Source organism: Hemiscyllium ocellatum, chromosome 3 (assembly GCF_020745735.1).
Source record: "Hemiscyllium ocellatum isolate sHemOce1 chromosome 3, sHemOce1.pat.X.cur, whole genome shotgun sequence".
NCBI lineage: Eukaryota > Metazoa > Chordata > Chondrichthyes > Orectolobiformes > Hemiscylliidae > Hemiscyllium > Hemiscyllium ocellatum.
In genome coordinates this window covers 135,415,977-135,443,743 of record NC_083403.1, presented here as the reverse complement: position 1 = coordinate 135,443,743, position 27,767 = coordinate 135,415,977, and the positions used below count along the sequence as shown (strand labels likewise).

General features: G+C 39.9%; 1 protein-coding gene across 3 annotated transcripts in view; it reads left to right on the top strand.

The window, feature by feature from the left end:
- Positions 1–27,767, top strand: part of LOC132808061 (kelch-like protein 29) — a 231,874-nt gene that overhangs the window by 50,919 nt on the left and 153,188 nt on the right. Inside the window, exon 1 of one of the 3 annotated variants that reach the window (XM_060821987.1) lies at positions 24,450–24,638. The exons of the other annotated variants lie outside the window; for them this stretch is intronic. The gene's annotated coding sequence lies outside the window, so the exon portion shown is untranslated. Of the gene's footprint in view, positions 1–24,449; positions 24,639–27,767 lie in introns of those variants that run through there. 3 annotated transcript variants of the gene reach the window in all.

Sequence of the window (27,767 nt, the reverse complement as noted above, 5' to 3'; positions counted from 1 at the left end):
TGTAGATCTGATGATAGTGATATGTTTGAAAGGATTGACTCACAATTCAGGAATGATTCAATCCAAATGTTATACCAAATTGATTGGCTTCTTCCTGCATCGTGTAGTTGAAAGGTTAACTGCTTTTGGTCCACTTAAGTATGCTCGGCAAAACTGGATAGATATTAAAACAATTTAAAGCACCCATTTTCTTTGCTTAGGCTGCAAAACTTCCACCCTTATGCAGAGTGTGAGAGTTACAAGGTACAGTTTTAGCAGCAGCTTTCTCTGTTCCACCTGAATGTTCTACCACACACTGTTGAAAAGTTTGTATTTTTGATCAGAGGTCTGTGTGTCTGACTCACCTTGCTGTCAAACTGTTCACTATCAGTACTCAGGGATTTTTTTGTCCTTGACTAAGGAAGGCTGTTAGACCTTTGCACCTGACCTCGATCACAATCAGTTTGAGTTCAGTGACACATTCAATGTTTAATTGTGTTGGAAATTTTAGTTCAAGTCAAGCAATAATCCAAGTTCAGAAACACAAGTTAAGCAAAACATTTTTGATGGGAGATACATTTTACCTTTGGCTACTTTCAGAAGCTCAGTAGTATAGCGATGGCTGGGTTTAATTTAGTATAGCTGCTTCCAAGATTACAATACATGCTTCTCAAGATTAAGTTTTGTTGAGGATAACATCGGTAAGATTCCACTGTTATGTCCATCATTTGGGTAACATTAGCTAAAGACATTTGAATTTCGTTCATGAAGCAGAATGCTGTGTCAAAATAGTTTGGGTTTCCTGTTGATAATTAAAATTATACTTTCGTTTTATTGTCATGTGTACACAAGTACAGGGATACAAGGATACAGTGAAAAGTTTACAATATCACCATTCATGCCGCCACCTTAGTTGTCTAGGTACAAAACCTGAGGTAAAAAGTAGAAAGATATCGAAATAAGTTAAGTTCAACACTACAGTTCTTCTCAGTATAAAGTAGTAAATAAGAAATAAGATTAAAGTTTGGATATTACAGTACTTCATTTACAATCAGCCTGCAGTTGCCAAACATCGGGCTTTCCCCACACTGGACTCAATCTCTCTTTCCCCACTGCTGGACTCGATCTCTCTTTCCCTCTCCCCAATACTGGACTTGATCTCTCTCCCACTCTGCGCTGGACTGAATTCGGCACCCCCCCCCACCCCACCAACACTGGACTCAATCTCTCTTCCACAACCAACACACCACCACAGTGCTGTACATGACTCTGAGACTCTTATCATGACACCTTTCCAAAATCTGTTCGAAGAAAGTTCATTCATGTGAACAGTTTTAAATTTTAACTCAAAAGCACATGCATTTCTGAATTAAAACTTGGACTTTAAGAGTAGAATAAAAAATGAGGTCTGCAGATGCTGGAGATCACAGCTGCAAATGTGTTGCTGGTCAAAGCACAGCAGGCCAGGCAGCATCTCAGGAATAGAGAATTCGACGTTTCGAGCATAAGCTCTTCAAGAGTAGAAGCTGTGTTTGAAAGCCGTTTTGTTACTTTTGAAAGTCTTTTGCTCAACAATACAAAGAAGCCCAACTATCATTGCATAACTTCCCAAGATGTTCGATATAGCCATTATGTTTTATTCATTTTAATGAATGTTAGTTATGCAGTAACATTCTAATCTTCAAATACTGATGTAATTTTGTTCCTGCCACCTACTATAAAGATTTTCAAAGGCACGTCTCCTCTTTCGATTGTCAGTATTACATAAAGTCAAAAGTCACATGAAACTCAGGTTATAGTCCAATAGGTTTCGTTCAAATTACAAGCTTTTAGAGCGCTGCTCCTTCATCAGGTAAAGTGACTATAATCTGATGCTATGTGACTTCTAACTTTGTCCACCACAGTCTAGCACCGGCACCTCCACATCACAGAATTTCATACATTTGTATACATTATCATCTTATTTAATGTTGGGGTTTTTAAGTTCAGAAGATGATTGTTCCTGTCATTACTTCTCAGTTTAGTATCTCCACTAGTCACTTATTAACCCCTCATGAGCCTACCTAAGGCTAATAATGTGTGAACAGAGCGAGTATGTTACTTTTAATGCTCACAGTCATGTTTTGTATGTAAGGGGAGTGTGTGGCTTCTTACCTTAAAGTGTGGCTTCTAGTTGCATAGTATCAGCAGCAGGCTTTTGATGGTTTGAAAGAAAGTTATGTATTCCTGCCCACTTAACCCAAAAGTAATGCCATATTTCACTCATTCACCTCAACACGCACACTCTGAGACTACATACAGATGAAGATTATAATGTTACAAATTGTAATTATCTCAGTGTCTTTCAAAGCAAGGTGTCTTTTTTTAAGATGGTGTTGAGGCTTTTAGGTTGAAGCTAGAGTCTTGTAAGCAAAGATTCACAGCAGGTTCTGAGGTTTCTTGTCAAATTTCTAGGTGGTTAATTCTCAGGTGAACTTGGAGTTAGAACAGGCTAGGAAGGCCTTCTCTTGGGATACCCTTTTTACAAGACGTTGCTGTTAATTATCTTGGCTGCTTCATGGCTTGCTATTAATTCAGTGGCTTTTTTTTAGTGGAACGCTGTTTGGAAACAGCATCTGTTGACTTTAAAAGTAGACAGCAAACATGATTGCCTATTATCTGACCTTTTCGTAAGTTCAAAGCTTTTTTTTCCCAAATAAAATGGGTAGTTATGTTGATTATACATCCCGTTTAACACCTCTGTGAGAGTTTGAGAAAGTGTGTGTAATTGTATATTGAATTACTCATTCAATTTGATAATACCCTTTTGGATTTATTTCAGGAAAGGGCATTGATTTAGCATTAGCTAGGCTGTTCCTTTTGTTTCTTTTTGAGACAGTGGAGTACTTTCAATTATAAAAAAATAGTCAGGTGCCCTTGGATGCATCTTTTGCAGTTTGTTATATTCACTTTCAAAATTCAAAATAAGAAGAGCATTTGTTTGAAGTTCAGGATAGGCTGCATCATGGAATTTACTCACAAAATTTGTGTTGTAGTATAAAAATACCCGTGCTGAAAAATGTGTTGCTGGAAAAGCGCAGCAGGTCAGGCAGCATCCAAGGAGCAGGAGAAGCAACGTTTCGGGCATAAGCCCTTCTTCTTGAAGGAGGGCTCATGCCCGAAACATCGATTCTCCTGCACCTTTGATGCTGCCTGACCTGCTGCGCTTTTCCAGCAACACATTTTTCAGTTCTGATCTCCAGCATCTGCAGTCCTCACTTTCTCCTAAAAACACTTGTGTACAATATTACAGAATCATAGAATCCCTACAGTGCAGAAGCAGACCATTTGGCCCATCTAGTCCACACCAACCCAGAAGAGCATCCTACCCAGATTCACCTCCCCCCACCTCCCATCCCCACCATGCTATCTGTAACCGTGGATTTCCCATGGCGGCTAATTCATCTAGCCTGCACATCCCCTGGACACTACAGACAATTTAGCATAACCAATCCGCCTAACCTGCACATCTCTGGACCGTGGGAGGAAATTTGAGCACCCAGAGGAAACCAACGCAGACATGGAGAGAATGTGCAAACTCCACACAGACAGTCAGCCGAGGCTGGAATCGAACCTGAGTCCCTATCACTGTGTTATGAAGAAGTGGGTGTACTGTACCTTTAAAAGAGTTAAAAGCTAACAGAACTACCTGACACAGCACCAAGTGTTCTGAACAAGATATAATGTAACATTTGGTCAAACAACTTGATTAACTGGTTGCCTGAAGATGATAAAAAATTTGAATTAGGCCAATCAGTTTAAATTATGCCCCCAAAAATACCAAACTCCAAACACATTTTAATTTAGTATATTGACAATCTTAAAAGCCAATGACACAATACAATGCTTTGGGGATATAAGACCGGGGAAGATTGAACAGTAGGTAGGAAAAGGACTAAATTGGGTTGGGATATCTGGTCGGCATGGACGGGTTAGACCAAAGGGTCTGTTTCCATGCTGTACATCTCTATGAATCTATGACTGCCTGGAGAATAGCTGTCTTAAAAGTACCTTTATTGATTAGTAACCTGTGAAACAAGAATTCCTAAGAAGAAGAAAAGGAGACAAAGTAAGATATAAAGAGAAGATTTGACATCTGGCTAGTTTTGAAAATTTATATTTTGGTAAATCTTAATCTGAGTTTTATCGGACTAGTATTATAGAAGGGGAAGGTAAAAGATAGGTTAGAGGGAGGAGTTGTAAATAGTTGTTAGTTAATTATTCTCTATTATACTTTAAGAAATAAAGTTGTTAATTTTTACTTTAAAACCTTCTGGCCTCTTGAATTTTCGCAGATTACTGCACAGGATAAATCGTTTCTGTGTTGCTGGTTTAAATTAAGCAGGAGAGTTTATCTCTTGTCATAACAGCTCTAAGGCAGCATTAAATAACTCATGGAGTTAAAAGGTTCACCAGCTCTCCTTATTTCCTGCACCTCGGATGCTGCCTGACCTGCTGTCCTTCACCAGCACCACACTCTCGTCTCCGATCTCCAGCATCTGCAGTCCTCACTTTTTTTCATATACATGTATGCTTCCTGGGTAGTATTTCCCACTGACTTTAATCATTCCAATTTCATTGTTAGCTCAGAGGAATGCAACCATGAATTGACCATCCCAATTCTGTATTCCTCTTAATTTTAAACTAACAGGTACTAGCTGTTTCATCATTCATTCAGTTTCATTAGGAAGCATATGTCTGGCTTTTAAGGTATCTTCTTAAAAGGTTGAAGGTCTTTGCTTATCTCTTGTTGTATGTTGCAAATGTTGGATATTGACTAGGCTATCAAATTCAATTTTCTTTCTGTTAAGTACAGGCAGGGATGAACGTGCGAAAAAAAAATTAATACTTCCCATCCACACTTCCCTGATGTTTAATAAAAAGTACATTGACACCAAATTGGAATCTTTTCGGAAGGCATGACCAGATTTTGTTTTGTTACTTGGGGGATAAGTCACTTTTTTTTCCATTTGGATTACTGAAATTCATGAATATTCATGTAAAATAATGATGTTAGAAAAAAATCTCATTTTCTGGTGTCATTTCCCTGAATCTATTTTATATACTCTATTTCTTCTTATCGAATTTTACACATCACATGAAATTAACATTTCATGCATTCATCCTGCACACAGAGAAACTTTATTGTCCAAGACAGTACGATCTTCATTGCTTACAAAGTTCCCAGATCACCCCAACCTATTTGTTCATTTTGCAATAAATCTTATTGGACCCTTTTGCTCAATATCCCAAGTTAACTAGACTTCTTACTGTTTCCCAGTGTGTCCTCTTAAAATCCTTTCTTCCTTAATAGGACATGAATCACTTTGACTGGGCTTTCATAAAGATTAGATTGGATTATACCCTTAAACTTGAGTCAAGCTTTCCTTCTTGGGTAATTTAGAAAAGATTCCTTCTCTCGTGGATACTTTTTCCCAGCCCAAATGTTTCCAAAGGTGTCCATTTAAACAGTTTCTACTAAGGTGGAGAAAGTAGCCAATAAACTTGCTCTAAAACATGAGAAAGAGGAATAAAATTTGATACACAGATTAAAAAAGAGAGGTGAGTCCAAAAAGTAAAAATGAAAATACATAGAGAAGTCAGTCCATGACCTGCCTGTGACAATAGATTGCTGAAAAATTGCACCCCGTAAAGTGGTGATTCTGACTTTGACAGATGAGTAGTTGTTTGGAACTTCATTGATTTGGAGTTAGCTGAAAGGAGGTGGTCCAGTTTCACTCAACAGTGACTTTGCTGATGACTTGTTTCATTCAAATTGTCAGAAAAGTCAAACTCCAATATTTGTTTGTTCTCCATATGTTAAGACTGTACAGAACTGAACGTGTCTATGTACAGGTAGTTCATCTATAATGTAATAGTTGCGTTCTTGTGCAACTGTGGATTATAGAAAGATTACGCTTTAGAAACAGTGCCTAAAGTGTTTACACACATTTTAAAAGTTTGCACTTTAGAAACAGAGTCCCTAATTCATCAATTGCATTACAGCGAATTTGCATTAACAAAATTATAGCACAATGACCTGTATGTATATGAAGTTTTTTTTTGATGAATCAAGTATATTTTTGAAAAAAGAAAGAAGGTGGTTTATCCCAAGCAGCTCCATGGTGCAGGACTCTGTGCACTACGGGCTGTTCTCCGGGATGCATCCTGTGACAAATATAGACTGGAAAAGTTCAGCAGGCCTGGTAGCATCTGTGTAGAGAAATCAAAGTTAATATTTCAAGTGAGTGACTCTTCCTCAGAAACATCAACTGTGCCTGGAGGACCGTCAACTTGGTGAAAGATGCTCTTTGATCTGCCCAAAGCTTGTTGGTCTTCCAGAACAAGCAGCTGACCCTGACCAAGGGTTCCAGACTGGCACATTCAAAGGTCCAGAACTATGTGCTGAGAGATGCAGTAAAGCTTAGGGCAGCTGCCGTCAAGGCACAGTGGGGAAAGACCGCTGTCTGAGGTCTCTCTCTCAGAGTCCAATGGGGGTCCGTTCAGTTATCAATGTCTCAAATATATATAAATAGTATCTTGCATGAGTAAGTAATAACTGTCTGGAAAGTGAAACTCCATTGTATGTTTGCTCTTCATGCTGTAATGACAATGCATGTATATAACAATGTGTTATAAATAAAAGATATTTTTGAAATATCAAAAAAAAGCTTTATTTTTCATTAATCAGCATGATGGAATTTCTTTTTACTTGTATATACACTGCAGGGGCGTGCAGTGGAAATTCACAGAGGAACTCAAACCACAAGCTTGTATATAAGCATGCCAACTCTCTAGCACACTATCACACAGAGCAAGGTTGCAATTGATATTTAACCCTCTTTCTTGTGTGTTCCTGGAAAGATAAAATAACAGAGACATTTCCCCAAGGGCACACTTGTACTGAGTTACAGCAGTGGTGACAACTGCAGTTTCTCTCAAGTGGAGAATATTGTTGCTGATGTGATGGCCTTGTGGACACTCAAATCTCCAAAGATACATCAACAAGTGGATACCATTCATTGACTGCATAGTGGTGGGGCTGAATCCCCACTGACGTGCTTGAGAACAGACTCAAATGTGCATGTGAACAATTAGTTATTAGATCACAGGTCATTACACACCTCTGATTCAGCAATAGTGTTTCAAAAGTTATTCAAACTCCAAGAAAAATATGATGCAAATTTGATTTGATTGTACTTTTAAAAAAGCCTTCTTGTGACTCCACAATATCTCCATGCTGCTTTCTTGTTGAACAAAGCAATGATTCATCATTATCTGATGGCTTCTTTCTCTCTCTCTCTCTCTCTCTCCCCGCTCTTGCTCCTCTCTCTCTCTCTCCCTCTCCTTTCTCTCTCTCTCTCCTCTCTCCGCCATTTACAGTCAATGACATTTCATTGCTGGGTCATAAAGATGTACAGCACAGAAATAGACCCTAGAGCTCAACCCGCTCTTGTTGACCAGATATCCTAAACTAATCTAGTCCCATTTGCCTCCATTTGGCCCAAATCCCTCTAAACCCTTCCTATTCATATAGCCATTCCAGTGCCTTTTCAATGTTGTAATTGTGTCAGCCTCCACCACTTCCTCTGGCAGATCGTTCTAAACACCCTCCACCCTCTGCATGAAAAAATTGCCCCTTAGGTCCCTTTTAAATTTTTCATCTTATTAATTCTTCTGTGTTTCTCTCTCCATTGATGCTGACAGACCTGCTGAGTATTTCCAGGATTTTCTGAGTTTCTTTTCAGATTTCCAGTTTCCACTATAATTTCAGTAGCATTTTGATTCACATGGATTTTATGAACACCAGGTTATAGTCCAACAGGTTTAATTGGAAGCACACTAGCTTTCAGAGCGACGCTCCTTCATCAGGTGATTTTTAACTTTACACACCCCAGTCCAACACCGGCATCTCCAAATTTATGAACATTACTCTTCTTGCATAATTGATCCGAGTTGTCATTCTATTGCAGACTGATATTATAAGTTGTGCAAATGAAAACGGTCTACAGTGAAAAAATTGCAATCTAATTATTTGGAATGATGAATATCTTGGGTATTAATAAATCTTTTTGTATCTCTTTTAATGGACCTGTTGTATTGCCTCTTCTATGTGCAATTGGCAGGACTTGTATGTTCCATGGGCTGTTGACCTGAATATTAAAAGTGAGACAACACTTGATTCACCAGAGCGATAGTTGTTTTCCTTACCCAGATAGGTTTCTTAATTGCTTCTATTATTACACTCTTAGCTGTTTGCACACCCTTAGCTGATTACACTTACTTTGCTGTGAGCTTAAATGGGATGTTGACATTTTCTCCAAAGGAGAGTTGGTCCCTACCTTCATTGGTCCTCTGGTTACTAATTATTTGCCTGATTAGCAGCATTGTTGTCAGCAACTCTAGAATGAAGGTGCTGGAATTGAATCTAAAGCAAAGTCATCATGTAACTTGTTGGCTCTTTTCGAAAATTGTCCTCGCGAGTCTACCATGTTACCCATTGCAGGACATGATGGCCTTCAAGCTGTGTTGCAAGTTGTTAAAATTGTGTCTCCATTAAGATTTCTCTAAGCAAGCAGTTACAATACTCAATAATAGAGAACAGACAAGTGAAGTTACACTTGGCACAGGTAAACGTTTTCAATGGGAGCATTTGATATGGTCCAGTTTTCAAATGAACCATGTCAGGGAGTGGTGGGCACTGCAGGGAGTGGAGTGTTCCCCCTCCAATTCTATTTTGATTTAATCCCTGCCCTCCCCTTTACTTTTTTGATCACGCAGCATTGCCCTTTGGTGAGATGGGCACTGCTTGTCTCTGGCCACTTCAGTGTTTCTTTTCTTCATGGTGGTGGAATATAAATAAAGATTTCCGCACTTTTTGTTCTTCGCTGTGTCCTACATCTGCACTCACATGACATGGGTGCTGGGCAACAATAAGCACTACCACTGTCAGGCGGCAATGGTGAGGGGGGGGCAAGGAAAGGAAAAAAAGGAGAAAAAGCAAAAAAGGAGTGCATGAAGTTCTCTTTATTCTGAGACTGACTCTGAGGGAGCTGGATCAGTGGTGAAGGACTCTCCATTTTACGTGAGGGAGAGGACTGAAAAATATAAGAAAAACAAATCAGATGAACCATATCATGTGGTACATGGACATACAGACCAGGAATATATTTGGTTCAATGGTTCATTTCAGTTTGAGGTGAACAACCCTTTACGTAAGGCACTGATGTTAGTGATTGTACTTCCCTTGTACCTCCTGTTTTTTTTCTCTCTCAACTAATGTGCAATCATAAACATTTATTCGATTCTCCATCATAAGCTTCACAATCTTTCCTTTATTGTTTTTTCTCAGAGTGTCAGCATGTTGGACACTTCTGTTTTTTTTTAAAAGGGTTCCCACCCTACCGCCTAACTGTGGTAGTGCTTATTTTTCCCCACACCCATGTTGTGTGTGTGCACTATCTTTCCTTTATTTTTAACTCTCAGAATGAACCGAACCTCTGACACTCCTGTTTTATTTCTTATTTTATTTTGTTCCTTTTTTTCTTTTTGTTTATTTTTTTCTTTTCCTCATACTATTGCCTAACTATGGTAGTGCTTATTTTTACTATCTTTCCTTTAAATTGTCTCCCTGTTCACTCTTGTTAACGGTATTTTAATTGTCTGGTTAAAGTAAAGGATGTAGAGCTGGACAGCATTGATTTATTATCTTGATCATTTTTAAAGGGAGATGTCTGGGATACTGGGTGTTGATTCAGGAGATGTCAGGTTTTTGCAATATTGTCTTCTATGAGTAAATCTTGTATGCATATATTAATTAATTATATTAGCGCCTGGTTTCCTACCTCAACATGAGAGGTTTGACCTTGTAACAGAAGATGATTGCCTATAAGTGAAAATTGGAAACTAAGATTTATTTTCAGACGGTAGTTTGTAAACTGAGCAAATTTTGTGAAGAATCGCTGAAATCAAGTTCAAGTTGTGATTGTCCATTGAGGTTCTCTAATGAATGCTGGGGAAATAGAGTGGAGATGTAGGCACAGGTTGCATCTTTACCAAAGAGAGATAAAGATGTGGTTTTACCATCACCACTTCCTCAGAAAAGAAAAATCAGAAACAAGGTGTTTGGTTGGACACTGAAGAAGGTTTGGAGCTTTTATAAAGTGTCATAAATGAAACTGAAACAAAAGATGCTTTATTAGATGCAAGCAAGGCATGGTCAGAATTTGGTAGATTACAAAAGTTTGACTGTCATTCCAGACAGGAATTTATCATGGACTTTAACAGACTACCTGCACAAATCTAACTTAAAAATTTCCTTTTCAGCGCTTGCATTTAAACTACTGGATTGTGCTCATTTCCAAGGGACATTCTTGTTAGTTTCTTTTCCTCTGCTCACTAACATGCTTAAATTCAGCAGGTTGCCACATCTATTATATGAACAGGCTCCTGTTCTTATGTGGTGTTCAGTTCTCAGAGTAAAAGGCTTGGCTTTTGGATCAAACCTCTGGTATTTGTTTGAAACAAAACCCATCCTGGGAAACAGTCATTTCCGAAAGACTTAACAATGCAAATTTTGAGATTTGAGGAAGGATAGTGGACTCCATGATCACAGGTTTTTCGAAGATCGTTCAGATATGAGCACAGCTAACAGAAGAGCAAGCAAGAAAAGGAGGAGGATGGAAGTACCTTTAGTAGATCAAAAAACCACAACAGGTGATGGGTTTGGAGTAGCAACAATTGACAAATGAACCTAATGAATATCTAGAGAATAGTGAGATGAATGATAAAATGAAAGATTTCAAAGGAACCCAAGAGGCAACTTTTTCGCGCAGAGGCTGGTGTGTGTATGGAATGAGCTGCCAGAGGAAGTGTTGGAGGCTGGTATAATTACACAGTTAAAAGGAATCTGGTTGGGTAGATAAATAGGAAGGGTTCAGAGGAATATAGACCAAATGCAGACAAATGGGAGTAGATTAATTTAGGATATCTGATACTTCAGGTGTGACTCAAGATAATATGTTTTGTACTGCCCCAAAACAGATTGGCAGAGTCTTTGAATTCTTGATCTTAAGTGTTAGTTCAGAGTTGGAAGATAATGATAAAGATTAGTGGGCGGCACGGTGGCACAGTGGTTAGCACTGCTGCCTCACAGCGCCAGAGACACGGGTTCAATTCCCAACTCAGGTGACTGTGTGGAGTTTGCAGTTTCCTCCCACAGTCCAAAAATGTGCAGGTCAGGTGAATTGGCCATGCTAAATTGCCCGTAGTGTTAGGTAAAGGGGTAAATGTAGGGGTATGGGTGGGTTGTGCTTCGGCGGGTCGGTGTGGACTTGTTGGGCCGAAGGGCCTGTTTCCACGCTGTAAGTAATCTAATCTAATCTAATCTCATTTGCATTAACTTATAAATTATGAATTAATTCAATTGATCCCTGTTAGACAGTGGTTACAACTAGGAGCACAATGAAACTGATTAAAATGGTAAGATTCACTCTATCAAAATATGGTCAGGGAGTAGGAAAATTCTTCTAGACTTAAATTCGGGGATAAAATCACATTGGGATCACTGAAAAGAAGTGTTGATCTCTTAACTGGAGTGAGCTATTTGCTCATACTGATGTAATTTCCCATGTGATATCCTTGCTGCTGAGCAAATCATCGACGAAAAAGGCTCACTGGAACGACATAAAACATCCATTATTTTTGAAAGTCTGTGGTTTGCAGTTTACAAGGACAATTATTGCATTGACGAAACAAAACCTGACATTTCTAGTCAGAATAGTGAAGTAATAATCATGTCACTTGATATAAATCTGAGAGAACCAAATAATCCTAAAGCTCCATTGGCAAACAGGATGAGAAAATTGTCCAAGATTTAAAATCCTACCAAAGGTGCAGGTGATGAATATTGTGGAAATTTTATGGAAATTAAACAAATCTATTTCTGAATTGAATGATGCATTAAAGATGATGCATTTATCAGTTAGGTTGATATTGCAGGAAGTGAGCAGATTCAACAATGTTCTACTATTATTGCAAAATGAAACACTCTGGTACCTTTTGATGTATATTAATGATTTTCTGTAGAAGATTTGGTGGAATTGGAGGAATTTGTTGTAAGATTAAAGTGGAATTCAAGATTGGAAGGCAAGTTTCAGCAGCCTTTAAATGTGTAGACTTAGACATCAAACAGAACATGTCATGAGCAAGCACAGGTCAAAACTTTTAATCTAGAACATATTACTTGTGTTCTGAAACATCATGATAAGTTGTCATAGAAAGATGGCTTATCTCTAAATCAAAATCAAGCAGTTAAGAAGCTTGATTGGACAGCTGAATTGGTGATGTATTCAGATAAGACCTGACATCAGTTCTGAAGTACTCAAGATAATGTGGGGAATCACGTTACAATTGAAAATGTTTTCAGATCAAGTGAAACATTTTAGAGATTACACACTGAAAAATACAAATGCAAGTTTCCAGTCCTGATGATCCAAAAGACATGAAATTAGTTCCGTTTTAATTACAGTTGCTGTGCCAATCTTTTTTCAAGTGGGTGCTTGAATACAGTTGGACTTGTCGTAGAACATAGAGCAGTACAGGCCCTTCGGCCCGCGATGTTGCGCCGACCTGTGAAACCAGTTTGAAGCCCATCTAACCTACACTATTCCATTCTCATCCATATGTCTATCCAATGCCCATTTAAATGCCCTTAAAGTTGACAATATTTGAGGGGTGGAAATGGAAAATGCCGTTCCTTTATCTGAGAATCCAAGAAAATAAAAGGTTAGTTAAAAGTAACTGATCTGCATAAATGTTAGCTCGTGTAGCAGTAATAAATGTGGGGTTTACTTCTAAAATAATTCTTCAGTTTGTCCTTTGTGTTTTAAATGAATAATCATTCCCCATGGGATAATATACTTTGGATTAAAGGACTGAGGGACGGTAAGCCTGCCCTTGCAGGTATGAAAGAGGAAGAAATCCATTGTGATCAATTGGACTGATGTAAGTCAGCAGCTGTCAGTTACTTTACCAAAGAGAGTGCTTCCCCAAAGAGACTATTGCAGATCCTAGAAAATGGATGTCTCATTTTATAATGCAGTTCAGGAAAGTGGAAATTGATTAATTTTCTCTCCCATTTGTTTTAAACCATTACTCCACCATCTGCTGTCTGAAATTTGCAGTCTAGCAAGTAATATTTATACTACACAATTGCCAGGCTTTGACCATGTCCAACACAAGAGAATCTAACCATTTCACCTTGACATTCAATGCCATTACCAGCACGAAATCCCCATAATCATCTTGAGGGCTACCATTGACCAGGATCTCAACTGCATCAGCCAAGTAAATATTGTGGCAACAAAAGTAGGTCAGAAAGTTTGCAGTAAGTAAGTCAGTCCCTTCCACTACCCCCAACCCCACCACTATCATTCCTGATGAAGGGCTTATGCCCAAAACTGACCTGCTGTGCCTTTCCACAGCCACAGTTTTCGACTCTGATATCCAGCATCTACAGTCCTCGTTTTCCCCTAACTTCCCAAAGCTTCTCCACTATCTGCAAGATACAATGCAGGAGTGTGATTAAATGCACACAAATTGCTGGGTGTCGGCGTCTCCAAAAAGCTCAAAGCTCGATACCATCATGTTTGGTTGGTTGGGACTTTAAATATTAATTTGCTTGCAGCAGTGTGTGCCATCTATAGGATTCACTGCAGCAACTCAGCAAGACTACTTCAACAATGCATTCCGAACTTAAGACTTCTACCATCTAGAAGAATGTGGGTAATAGATACGTAGTAGCACCACCACCTGGAAGTTCCATTTCAATTCGCACGTTATCCTGGCATGAAACTCTATCACCGTCCTGGGGTCCAAATCCTGGAACTCCCTGGATTGAGGCTGTGTTCACACCAGATGGACTGTAGTGGGTTCAAGAAGCCACCACCTCCTTCTCTGGGCCAGTTAGAGATGTGCAACAGATCATCACACTGCACAAACAAATAAAACAAAAAAAACTTTCCTTTTTTTCTGCCATAACGTACTACTTCACATGCATCTCTGATGAATTTCACTTGTTCATTCTGTAAGTTTATTGACATCCTTTTATTATTTGTTGCAATCCTCCTCAGTATTTGGTATCATTCACAAATTTAGTAATGGTGGTTTCGATTTCATTAATAAAAATTATAAGCAGCCCTGGATTCCTTGTTTTGGTACCCTGAATCCTTTACTCTCACTCTATGCTTTTGGTCTTGAAACAAATAATAATATTAGTTTGCCACTTGTCCCCGAACTCTACATTATTTGACTTTTATTCATTAGTTCGATTATGAGATGCATCATTGACTGGCTTTCGAAAATCCAGATATAATACACCTGCCACCTTACCATTCTCTTAACACTGTCTTCTGTTCTGCCTGAAGAACGGTCCTTGACTTGTTGCCTGCTTGAGTTTTAATTAAGCTGCTTTCTTGGCAGTTTTTGTTGGTGATGATTCCCTACCAGACTCGGGGGCAAAGGTTCTGTCCTGACTTCAGCCAGAAAGGAGAAAGTGAGGACTGCAGATCAGAGCTGAAAAATGTGTTGCTGAAGAAGGGCTCATGCCCGAAACGTCGATTCTCCTGCTCCTTGGATGCTGCCTGACCTGCTGCACTTTTGCAGCAACATATTTTTCAGCCAGAAAGGAGGTCAAACCCACACTGTTGACATGAGCCTGAATCTCCTGCCAGCTATTTAGTTAACTAACTGATTCACCACTGCCTCTGTTTTCACCTGAAAAGCATTTCAACAAAGTTTATCAAGTAAGATTTTCTCTTTTGAAATCTGACGACCATATATACTCGTGCCCAAGTCAAGTTTTTTAGACTACATTTTAAAGGTAAATTTATGGGTTGACTGTTACGTGGATACTACTTTTAAGTAGCTGAAATTCATGACTGTCAAAATTCATACTGTATCATGAGAAGCCCAATTGATCTCTAAATGAATAAAGAAAAAGGCACAATGGCTTATAGTAATTACATGATAAAGAAAATAGAAACAAAATGATTTCGTGATTATTCCGTCCGCCTTTTCTTGTTATTCTCTCTTTTTTTAAGAAAAAACTTAACTTGGAGTAGCAATGACATCGTCGGTGTAGCTGAGGGCTAGACCGGCGTCCCGGACCGGAATGGGATGGCTGTATGAAAAGTGAATACTAATTATACTAATTGTAGTGCTCGCTCAATAATGAACTTAAGAAATCCGAAGCCTAACATGGGTGTGAATTATCTGAAGAACTAGGGTCGATTTTTACATGAGATATATGGAAAATTCTAGATTTTTTGGCCAACTTTTACGAGATTGACTTTTACTCGAGTATGTACAGTATTTCCATTAAGGATGCCTGGCAGTGGAGTCTCTGGAGTAGCATAGAAGGTCCGGTAGTAACTGCTTGGTTTCTGCATTATTCTCAACATGTGCAGATTCCAAAACATTGGTGTCAGTATAGTAATGACAGGAAATGCTGATAGTTCTTGCCACTGCTATCACCCCAAAATCCATGCCATCATTTTCTCCAACTGTCAGAAATTTGTATATGGGCATTGGGTGTACGTTATTGACTACTTGCTTTGTAAATGATAAAACTAACGAGCCATGTTCAGGGATCCTCTCCCTTTCAGCCTCCCGAGATATTTAGTAATCTTCACAATGCACTGCAGGTTGTGTTATGCTGCCATTTTCATCAGTGCCACTGATAAAACAGTTTATGATTTACAAGATTGGAGTAAACGTCACAACTTAGCCACATTTCTTGCTGTCCAGTCATACTTTGGGAAGAACTTTAAATATCCATGCACCTATCTTTGCAACTTTTGTTTTGTCTGTTTACCTCTATCTATCTATTTGCAACTATCTTTGGCGCTTGCTATATCTTTCCCAATATCTCAGTACATATATATCCATCTTCCTCTCTCTCCCTGTCTTCCTCAACCATTCTCTTTATTAGTCCCTCCAAATACTAAATATATCAAGATCCAAAATTTGTTAAAATATTGCAAACACTGAATAGTGAAAATAATATTTCCAGTTGTGTTTGCTTCCAGAATTGGAATGTATTCTGTGTGTGAGGGGTTTAAAGTCAAATAGAAGACAGCAATCCTACCAGAGGACAGTGTTCAGAACAGATGACTGTAGTGATAGGACTTTGAGCTGAATGCAATCATTTCCTCTGTCTGTCAGAAAATCAATTATTTACTGTAGGGATACGGTAATGCAATCCCTGTAGAAGTGTATAACTTTTGAAAAGAAATTCAAACTTCCAGTTCATAACTGAAAGAATGACACATCATGATTTCACGTTTAAGATGTTTACTCCACCAGCAGACTAAAAGCATGATTGAGCAAACACTGTATTCGTCAGCCATTTCAACTTGAAACCACAAAGCAGGCTACCCATCTTCATATTTGTTTGCCTGAACAAAAAAAAACACAAGTATTTCATGGGTATGCTTGGCATTGTCCTTAACTTTCAGTTAACTTTTAATTCAGTTTCCCAAAAATCAAGGGTGTGCAGGGTTAGAGAGAACCAGTTGTATGTGTGCATAAGTCATGGAAGGTGGGAGGACAGATGGATGTAGCTCTTTAACAAAATAAAACCTACGGTATTCCAGGCTTCATTAATAGAACCACAGAGGACAAGAGCAGAGAGGCTACGCTGAATATATGTAAGACACTATTTAGATCTCAACTGGAGTATTCTGTATGGTTCTGGAAACTGTGTTATCAGAAGGATGTAAATGCAATAGAGACAGTGCAGAAGAGATTTGCATAAATTATTCTAGGGATGTGAAAACTTAGTTACCAGGATAGAATCGAGAAACAGGTTGGCGAAAGTGAGGACTGCAGATGCTGGAGATCAGAGTCAAGATTAGTGTGGTGCTGGAAAAGCACAGCAGGTCAGGCAACATCCGAGGAGCATGAAAATTGACGTTTCGGGCAGGAGCTCTTCATCAGGAATCAGCCCTTCCTGATGAAGGGCTACTGCCTGAAACGTCGCTTTTCCTGCTCCTCGGATGCTGCCTGACATGCTGTGCCTTTCCAGCGCCACACTAATCTTGATCCTGGAAAAACAGGTTGCTCTGTTTCAATGGGAGACAGTGAGGACTGCAGATGCTGGAGATCAGGGCCAGCTGGTCAGGCAGCATTCAAGGAGCAGGATAGTCAATGTTTCAGACATAAGCCCTTCATCAGGAATTGATTCCTGATAAAGGGTGATGAAGAGCTTATGCCTAAAACATTGACTGTCCTGCTCCTAGAATGCTGCCTGACCGGCTGTGCTTTTCCAGCACTACACTCTTCAATTCCTTTCTGTTACAATGCATGTCTCATCAATGCAGTTTTGCTGTATTGCAATTGATGAAGTACACAGCACAAACTTTTAAAACGTGTTGGTTTTAACGCAGTTACAGTGCCAACACTTTAAGCACAATTTTTCTATCACGCAAGGTTGCACAAGAATGCAACGATCACGTTATAGAAGAACTGACTGTATTGGGATTTTTCTTGAAACAGAAACAGCTGAGGGGATATTTGATGGAAGTATTCTAAACCATGTAAAGTCTAGGCAGAATAAATAGAAAGCAACTGTTTCCATTCAAAACAGAATTGAGTACCAGAGGACGCATTTTAAAGCAGAACAAGTAAATGCAAGATTAGAAAAAAATCTTGTCATATACAAGTAGTTAGAGCCTGGAATACGCTGCCTAGCTATGTGGTGAAGACAGGTTCAATTGAGGCATTCAGGAGGTTATTAAATAGTTATTTCTATTTATGCTGGAGTTTAGCACTAAGAGGCAATGCAGACACAGTGCATAAATGGTCTCCTTCTACACTCTAACAGCTCCATCATTTTGTGATTGTTTCAGTATCTATCCTGTCAAGTTCCCACTACATCTTGTACGCAAGATTACTTCTCAATTTTAAAAGTTATCCCTGTGCTCAAACAATCCATTCACATTTACTTCAACTCAATGTTTGGACTCTCAAGTCGTTGTTGCTAAATTAATCATTATAATTTAGCATCACATGTTGTTCATCTTGATTTCATTGTGTTTTTGATATGGAAGTGTCATTGCTGACTTTGTGAAAACTATTTTGACATATGACATATCTGAATGGATCGATTATATTATTCCAATGTTTTGTAAGGACCAATAATATGAATCAATTATATATGCCAAAAACATTTTATTATGGAGATTTGAGCAGTTTGTGTTTCAAAATAACTCTTACAATTTTGTTTCATGTGTACAAACTAAGGTCTTGTTTTCTGCAATTTTCCGTTGATACCAATGACAATGATCAGTGGCAAATTAATTGAATGATTTGTTGAGGAAATGGACAAATTTATAAGGGAGTGAGTCAGACATAGGTTAGTGCTGGAGAGATACAAAATATGGCCCATGCAAGTTATGGATGAGAACTGCAATAATGAGGCTCAGTGAATGGACTTTATAGTAAAATCTAATTGCTATGTTCAATTTTTGAAAGCTATTATAACAATGCACAAAGTTGAAAGTGATAATTTTGCTGCAATTTCCATTACTTTTATCAATTATTATTTTAAACAGGCATGTTTGTCAGTTGTTTCAATTTACCACAATGGTGTTAAATAGAATTTTGATTTGCCTGTCTCCGAGTTGATAGAAGTTATAAGCAGAAGGTGCATTTATAAGTATGCAGCATAGCAAGGGATTGATATTGCCACGAAATAAAAGATAGGGTCTTTCTGGAGAGACACAGCTCATCAGTATGTGACATTTTAGTTAGACAAAAAGATGGCTCGTTCGGTTTTGGAGAGGATGCATTATTTTCCGATGATATAAGGCAGCTGAAACCACACTATTTTAAACTCCTATGGAACAGTTAAGACAGCTGCATTACTTTTATTGATTTTCTCATCTGGCAAGATGGTCCTTGAATGAAACCAGTGTGGTATGAGTGATATTCCAAGAAAAGCCTGAGGCACTTCACATTAGAAAACGCGCATAATTCAGGCAAGATGTCAAATTATTCCTGCAAATCATGGAACATATGTGATGGTAATGCACATTTTATTTTGAAGAATGTGGAGTGTATCTCATATTCTTGAATTTGGCAGGACATTTTCTTTGCACATGTAAGGAGGAGTAACAAGATTGAATAACGCATAATCCACATCTTGAATGAGCTATAGATTATGCAATACTGAAAACTAGTTTCTCATGATATATTGTAACATATATTCATCTGATGTTTTGAACAGCCTAAAACACATTTTCCCAATATTCCACCTATGAGTTTAATCTGGCTGGGAAAGGGCAACTGAAGAACTAAACTGAAATTCTAGACAGGGCTTTTTTAGTTTTGTGAAATTTTGTGAGCAGAATATTGAGATGGTAGTCTTTAACTTTCTTTTTGCGAAGGAGTTATCCAGTGAAAAGTACCACCATTAGATTAGATTACTTACGGTGTGGAAACAGGCCCTTCGGCCCAATAAGTCCACACCGACCCGCCGAAGCGCAACCCACTCATACCCCCACACTTACCCCTGACCTAACACTACGGGCAATTTAGCATGGCCAATTCACCTGACCAGCACATCTTTGGACTGTGGGAGGAAACCTGAGCACCCGGATGAAACCCACGCAGACACGGGGAGAACATGCAAACTCCACACAGTCAGTCGCCTGAGTCGGGAATTGAACCCGGGTCTCAGGCGCTGTGAGGCAGCAGTGCTAACCATCTCAAGGTAGGGTTGGTATCCCAGAGAAGAGCAAACTTCAATACTGCTAGTGACTTTGAAGGTGACTGCAGCCAGGAACTATAACTTAAGGAGCTCCCATTAAAGCAATAATCAATGTAAATCAGAGAATTCTCTCCACTTGTTGAAGTCAGATCTAGCACAAAACAATCGTAGAATCATAAAATCCTGGCAATATGGAAGCAAGCCATTCAACCAATTGAGTCCACACTGACTCTCAGAAGAGAATCCCAACCAAACCTCACCACCACCCCCCCCCCCCCCCTTACCCCATCCCTGCATTTTACTGTAAACATAAATGTAACCTTGCATTTCCTAAGGCTGATCCACTCAGCCTGCACATTCCTGGACACTACGGACAATTCAGCATGGCCAATCCACCTAACCTGCCTATCTTTGGACAGTGGGAAGAATCCAGAGCACCTAGAGGAAACCCATGCAGAACTTAGGTTCCGGGCGCTGTGAGGCAGCAGTGCCAACCACTGAGCCACCGTGCTGTCAAGACAGCTGTCATTAGAGGTCAATCAACTTAATCACAGATCATCATTACAGGAGGTCCTTGGGGAATTGTCCTGGCCCCTGAGATCAGTTGCCTCATCTCTGACCTTCCCTCAACCATAAAGTCAAATGTTTGCTGCTGATTGCACAATGTTGAGCACCATTCTCAATACTTCAGATACTGAAGCAGTTGGTGCCCATATGCAACAAAGCCTGGATAATGTTCCAGTTCGGCTTATAATTAGCAAATTATATTTGTGCTACACAAGTGCCAGACAATAACCATCTCCAATAATAGACAGACCAACCATGTCCCTTTAACATTCAATGGTGTTACCATTGCTATGGTGACCATTTCTCAGAAACTCAATGAGACCAACCATACAAGTACTTTGACTACCAAAGCAGTTCAGAGGATCTCGCCTGCTGAGTCCGCAAGGTCTTTCTGCCATTTACAATGCATGGGTCGGGAGTACGTTGAAAATTCCCCACTTGCTTGGATGTGTGCAACCCCAAGAAAGTTGAAACAAAGCAGCACACTTGATTGGAGCGCCATCCACACATACATTCACTTACCCCACCTCATTAGTGCCCCAGTGAGTCAATCAACAGAATGATCTGTAGCAACTCAGCCAAGCCCTTTGACAGAACTTTCCAACTTCCATCACTCTGTAGAAGAAGAGCAGCAAATACACAAGAACAGCCTTTGAGCAAGTTTCCATCCAAGCCACATATTTAGAGCTTTGTCACCCATCCTTCACTGTTACAGGGTCAAAAACCACAAACTCCCTTCCAAGCTGTACCATTGATGGATCTATACCACATGGACTGCAGGGGTTCAAGAAAACAGCTCATGACTGCTTTCTCAACAACAATTTTGGGTTGGCCTTTAAGTGCTGGCTAGCCGGCCAGTCCCACAATCTGAGAATCCAGAAATGGTTAAAAAGTATATAAAGTCTAATACCAGCAAACATGCTTATTCAGTTCTATAGCTCACAATTTCTCTATTAACTAGAGATTGCTGATGTTATTTGGTTCTCTTTTGACATCTAATCTTTTTCATTTGATCTTGTGAGTGGGTCATTGGAAATTCAAATATCTTTTTAAAAGTTAGTGGTCTCTACAGGGAGGACAACAGTGGCCTATGACACATGGTGACTGTCTATGCACGAACCTTGATGTCTTTATTCTGCTATGCCATCGGTATTTCAGCCACGACACTAAACCAGAGAGTATCTACAGAGGATTGAGGGCTATCGTTGACCACATGGCTCATGTCTCTGACATGCACCTGTGTAGCAGACTGAAAACAATAATCATTCAGCCTTCGCATAATGTCATTGGAAAATACATTGGATGCTTAAACACGGATTGTATTGCTCGACCATTTGGAGGAAGCCTATGGTATACACTCAATCATATGTCAGCTGTAATTTGCGCAGTCTCCCCAGCACAGGCCTTGGAACTGAGAAAGTAAAAAAAGAGATTAACCTAATCCCTTTTCTGGCAGGATTGGCTCAAACAACTATGAGAATAATGCCAATTCACCCATCAACAACGGTCCCACTCTTGGCCTTTCTCCTGGGCCACAACCCTCAAAATAAAATTTTGAACCAACTTTATCAAATGGACTATCTAATTTCCATATAAAGCTCAAACTAATCGCATTTCTTTAGTGCATGTTTTTTGTGTCCTATTACATGACCTGACGCTTCTATACAATGCTATGCCAATAGATGATTTGTGGAGCATTAGAGGGGAAGACTGCAGATGGCCTTGAAGGCCTAACTTTGAACTGCATCTCCTCAGCATCGGTGGAAGCAGCCTGAGTTAGCTTGTAAACACACCCCAAGGTGTTCTCACTTCCAGACAGCAACGTTTGAGCTCCAAATGCTTGTGGTATGTCCACTGCCAAATAAACCTGTTGTTGTGTGATTTTTAAGTTGGATCCAGACACCTCAATGCTCCTTGAAGTGATAGCAAACTTGATAATGTATAAAACATTGCATTGTGAATGCTCAATCAGCCTCTTTTTGAACAGGAACCTATCAGTGCCCTCGTCTAAGTTCTTTATGACCGGACTTGCCATTTAAGAAACTGATTTCTACTCTATCCTTTCTGCTGCCCTGGTTGCAGATCACTCATGCCCAGTCATTCGCGCATGGAGATATCCCCCTCTGTTATCTCCTACACTTCATCCACTGCCAAAATCTGAGTGGGCGGATGTTAGTCTGAAATCCAGCAATGGTGTTTCATTATCCTCAGTCTCTTCTTCACCCTCTTGCACTTCCTTCTTTATTTCACTTCTCTCCTGTTGTCTGGTGAGGTGGCACTTTTAGGGCATTGGGGAGAAAAAAGCACAGGTGTCGAATTTCAGTAAGGAAGGGAACGTGGAGGTGCACATTTACAATATCATCACGTTGGGAATCGTTTAGAGATTATAGAACATGAGGAGGTAGAGTAGGTAAGAACATGTACCTCAATCCTTTCAGCTCCACTGTTGACCATGACTCTACTCATCTGCTCAGTCAAGATGAAGACAGATGGCAACCCATCAGTTTATATAGAGTCCCTACAGTATGGAAAGAGGCCTTTTGGCCCAACAAGTCCACACCAACCCTCTAAAGAGTAACCCAACCCCCTACTATACTTTATTTACTTCTGAACAATGCACCTAAGCAACACAATGAGCAACATAGCATGGCCAATTTGCCAAACATCTTTGGACTGTGGGAAGAAGCTGGACCACCCAGAGAAAACCCACGCGGACACAGGAGAATGTCCACACAGACAGTTGTCTGAGGCGGGAATCGTACCTGGGTCTCTGGCACTGTGAGGCAGCAGTGCTAACAACTGAGCCACCGTGCCACCCTTGGTGCTCCTGCCTTCAGTTATCCATCAAGTATAAGTGTATCATTGAATATTGTACAATGTTTTTTGATTTGGATTTAACATTGTATTTCTTGCTCTGTTCTGTTACTTTAATGCACTTTGTACAGCGTGATCTGCCTACACTGCATGCAAAACAAAACTTTACACTGTACCGATGTACATGTGACAATAATAAATCAAATCAAATCAAAACTATCATTAGGTATAGTGCAATGTGTTGAGCGATGTGGTGGCTGTAGTTGAATAGCCATTAGTGTGTATGCAAGCCATAAAGATGTAGGTGTAAGGCTTGCAACACTGAGTATGTAAACTTGACCAAGATGGCTGATAGATAGCCAGGCTTTGAAATAATGAGCAGTGTGTGAGTCTAGTGGTGCAGTTGGGGACATGTGATATTTGAAAGACCATTCACTAATCTTTACCACTTGCTGAACTTTGTGCAGTTCCCTCGAGCAAGTCTCCCGGCAGTGATCTGGATAGTTGTTTGCTGCCAGTGCTGTCTCAGATATCTCTGAATCTCTGTGGATGAAGGACCTCCTCCTGTCCTTTTCCTGCACCCAGACCTCCAGTAAGTGCATCAGAGAGCCTCGGGACACTCTCTCTGCTGTGTCGTTACGTTCCTGTTCCCAAGTCGCTTTTGCAATGGATTCCAGCACCCACTCCATTCAAATGGCACCCCTTTATGAGGTGCAGAGTTGCCTTATCTAGTCATGATACACTGAGATTTTTGCATCCTGAGCTGAAGCCTGCAGCCCCTTAACAATGCACTTCACTCTGACTGCACTGTGAAATCATGTAAGGGAGCAGATAGCATTAGGCTGGCTTGCTGCCTGTATCAGTAAAACAAGGGCATGGGTTAATTGTGTATTGTAATCCCTGTGCCAGTTTTCAGACTTAATTCACTTATTCCTCATGTGGCTCATTCAATCTGTCCTGGTGCCTGTTGGCTGTTGCCCGAGACATTAGACCTTTGTTCAGTCCCATTTTATATTGTGATTATGCTCTTAATATCACTGTTGAAATCAGAGGGAACTGTTCATAATATTTAGCAGCAGCAGCACGACAGGAAGCTGAAACAGCAACAACCACTGGGTCCGTTGGAACGGCAGCTTCAATTCTGCCTGGAATATAAACTTAGGAGCTGCTGATGCCAAAGGAGAGGAGGCAATCATTGCAGTCATTATGCTGAGCAGCTCATTGTTCCTACTGCGCTCAGTGTCATCTGTTCAGTTAATTCTCATTGGTAGCAATATTCTGGAAGCAGCTCGGCATTTGTTGCTGTTAATCAGACCCTGCAGAAGTTACTGCGCCAAATAAAACTGCTTGTTTAAGGAGGATTCTAGCACAACTGCAGTTTTATAAAATGTTGAGTCATGCAAATATGTTTTGGAGGACTTAAAAATGGTTTCCTTTCGCTCCGTCCTAAAGAGGAAATTCTGTGCAGGTAGGTGATAAGGTGTATAACACGAAATGTAAATGATGTGATCTTAAATAAAATCAGGACCAGAATTCAGAATAGCAGGGTTAATTATTTTGCAATATGAAACGTTTTCTTTAGATACCCCTGTATTGATGCAAGGAGAGAGGAGTGACATTACAATGTCTAAGTAATAATTTACCCGTTGGAGCCAGCAGTCATGGCTGCCTTTCTGTTGCTAAAAGTGCTGCATGCCTACCACTGACACCATTGTAGTTCTGGACAAGGCTTCTCTCCCCTTCCCATATCCAGCAACTTGCAGTATGTCTGTGGGGCCTGTGGTCTAACCATATGATTATTGATCTTCCAAGCATCAATCAGTCTCAGTGTCCATACTTGGCTTTCACATTTGGCACAGAGTAAATATGGATAACTTGAACCTCCTAACATGGGTTTATTTACTTATATTTTAACACTGATGCTGACTGCATGCTTTCTTATTTTCAGATGTGCTTCTACATGAGTTGGTAGGAGCTTGCTTGCAGCAAAGTAGAATTTGTCTAATACTTTGCACAATTATGTGCTTTTCCTTTAAGTTTAATATTATTTTTAACGTGGTGAGTCTGGCACTTCAAAATTTTCTTAGCTTAAGGATGCTTTGCTTCTGCTCTCTGGGTGCCCTTCCCTGCTTCACCCACAATCACACCCTCCTGTCCCTGACCTAATCAGATGTTGTTCCCTAAGAAGTGTGACTGCATCCTGGAGCAAGGAATCCAGGTTTTGTTGTTACTCATTCACAGGATGATCGCTGATTGGGCCAACATTCATTGCCCATCCCTAGACAGCAATTAAGAATCAACCACATTGTTGTGAATCTGAAGTCACATGTTGGCCAGACCAGGTAAAGATGGCAGTTTCCTTCCCTAAAGGACATTAGTGAACCAAATGGAATTTTCAGATAATTGTCAACAGATTCATTAGATTCTTACTACCAGACTTCTACAGAATTCAAAAAAATCTGCAGTGGTGGGATTTGAACCTGGGTCACCAGAACATTACGTGGGTTTCTAGATTAACAGCCCAGTGTTACTGCCATGAGGCCATCACCTCCCCATTAAATGATTTCTATTTAATCTTTTTGCTCTCCCTAATGCTTCACTGTGCTGCAGACATTTCTGCTCTGTAATAAGGCATATGCTACTGAAAACTTTGTGTATTGATCGAATAACTACCAAATCACCAGTGACTTGGTATGTGTTAAATAATTCACCAGCAGGTCTTCAATAAGTTTCTCAAAACTCTTCAGTTTTAGAAGAAGATGAAAATGGGGTCTTCCTGTTACGTAATCTTTGTTGATCTTTTCATTATTTACATATTAGGGTGATGAGATATGCTTTTCAATCTATATGCATTGCTCATTACATGTTTCCATCTTGCCTCATTTTGAGATCATCCGTGTGGATAAGCCTGTCTCCAGCTTGTGTGGTCTGAAGTTGCAAGTCACTAAAACTTATGGTGTAATGTAGTGGATCTACTGTACTAGATCCACCCTTGACATTATGCTTTGCCATATCGTTGCTTGGTGTCCTCTTGGGTTTCTCAAGTGTTTTATTTTTAAAAATTCTTTCGTATTATATGGGCATTGCTGTCAAGATCAATATTTGTTACCCTTGAAAAGAGAGGCTAAGTCATTTCTGAGTTCAGGAGTCCGCACCCTTGCTGGAGTCATGAATAGACCATGAGGTAAGGTTGGCAAATTTCCTTCCCTAAAGGACAGTCATGAACAAGGTGAATGGTTACTGATCAATGATAGCTTTTAATTCCATCTTTTATTATTGATTGCATTTAAATTCTACTAGCTGCTATAGCCAGATTTGAACCCATGTCGTTTGGGTCCCTGAATGAATAGTCTAGTGATATTTCTCCTTCACGACTGTCTCAGATTGCTCTGTGAATGTAACAATATGCATTTTTTAAAAAAATCTGCCTATTCAGAGATGTTATGAAACACCTCTGGAGCAGGTGGGACTTGAACGTGGGTCTTTCGGTACAGGGGTAGGGACACTAACACTGTGTCACAAGAGGACCCCTCATGGGATAGTGTATTATGTTTTATTATATCTATTTTTTAATCAGCCTGTTGTTGTTCTGTTCACCGAGCTGGGAATTTGTGTTGCAGACGTTTCGTCCCCTGTCTAGGTGACATCCTCAGTGCTTGGGAGCCTCCTGTGAAGCGCTTCTGTGATCTTTCCTCAGGCATTTGTAGTGATTTGAATCTGCCGCTTCCGGTTGTCAGTTCCAGCTGTCCGCTGCAGTGATCAGTATATTGGGTCCAGGTCGATTGCAGCGGACAGCTGGAACTGACAACCGGAAGCAGCAGATTCAAACCACTACAAATGCCTGAGGAAAGATCACAGAAGCGCTTCACAGGAGGCTCCCAAGCACTGAGGATGTCACCGAGACAGGGGACGAAATGTCTGCAACACAAATTCCCAGCTGGGCGAACAGAACCACAACAACGAGTACCAGAGCTACAAATCTTCTCACAAACTTTTAATCAGCCTGTTCAAAGATGTTATGACACACCTCCGAAGCATTTGGGACTTGAACCCAAGTCTCCTGGTCCAGGGGTTGGGGCACTACTACTGAGCCACAAAATCCCTCAGGGGACAGTTTAGGAGATTTGGACTTATGAATTTCACCTGAATGATCCTTCCTGGTCTGTGCCACTGATCCACATTTATTAATCAGAGAATACAAAGGGTAAAATAAAAGGCACCATATATAATAGACTGTATTTGTGGTCAATCTGATCTCTGTTATGTTAGAGAAACTGACTGCAATCCTGAATAGGGCCAAAGGTCTGTGTATGTAATTTCACAAAGTCATTACAAACCTTAGAGGCACATTTCCTTGAGGGTTTCAGGCCAGTTAAACTCAGAAATGCACTTTATCCCAGGAATGTACTAGTTCCATTGAATGCTGAGTAGAGTAATGCATTCTGTGCACCAAAAGCACTGCAAACCTGATATAAATTTCCTTAAGGGTTTCAGGCCAGTTAAAGTCCTCACTTTTTCCCAGGAATATAATAGTTTCACAAGGAAGCAATCATCAACAGTTCCCAAGAGTTATGCAGAGGCCACTATTACATTTTCT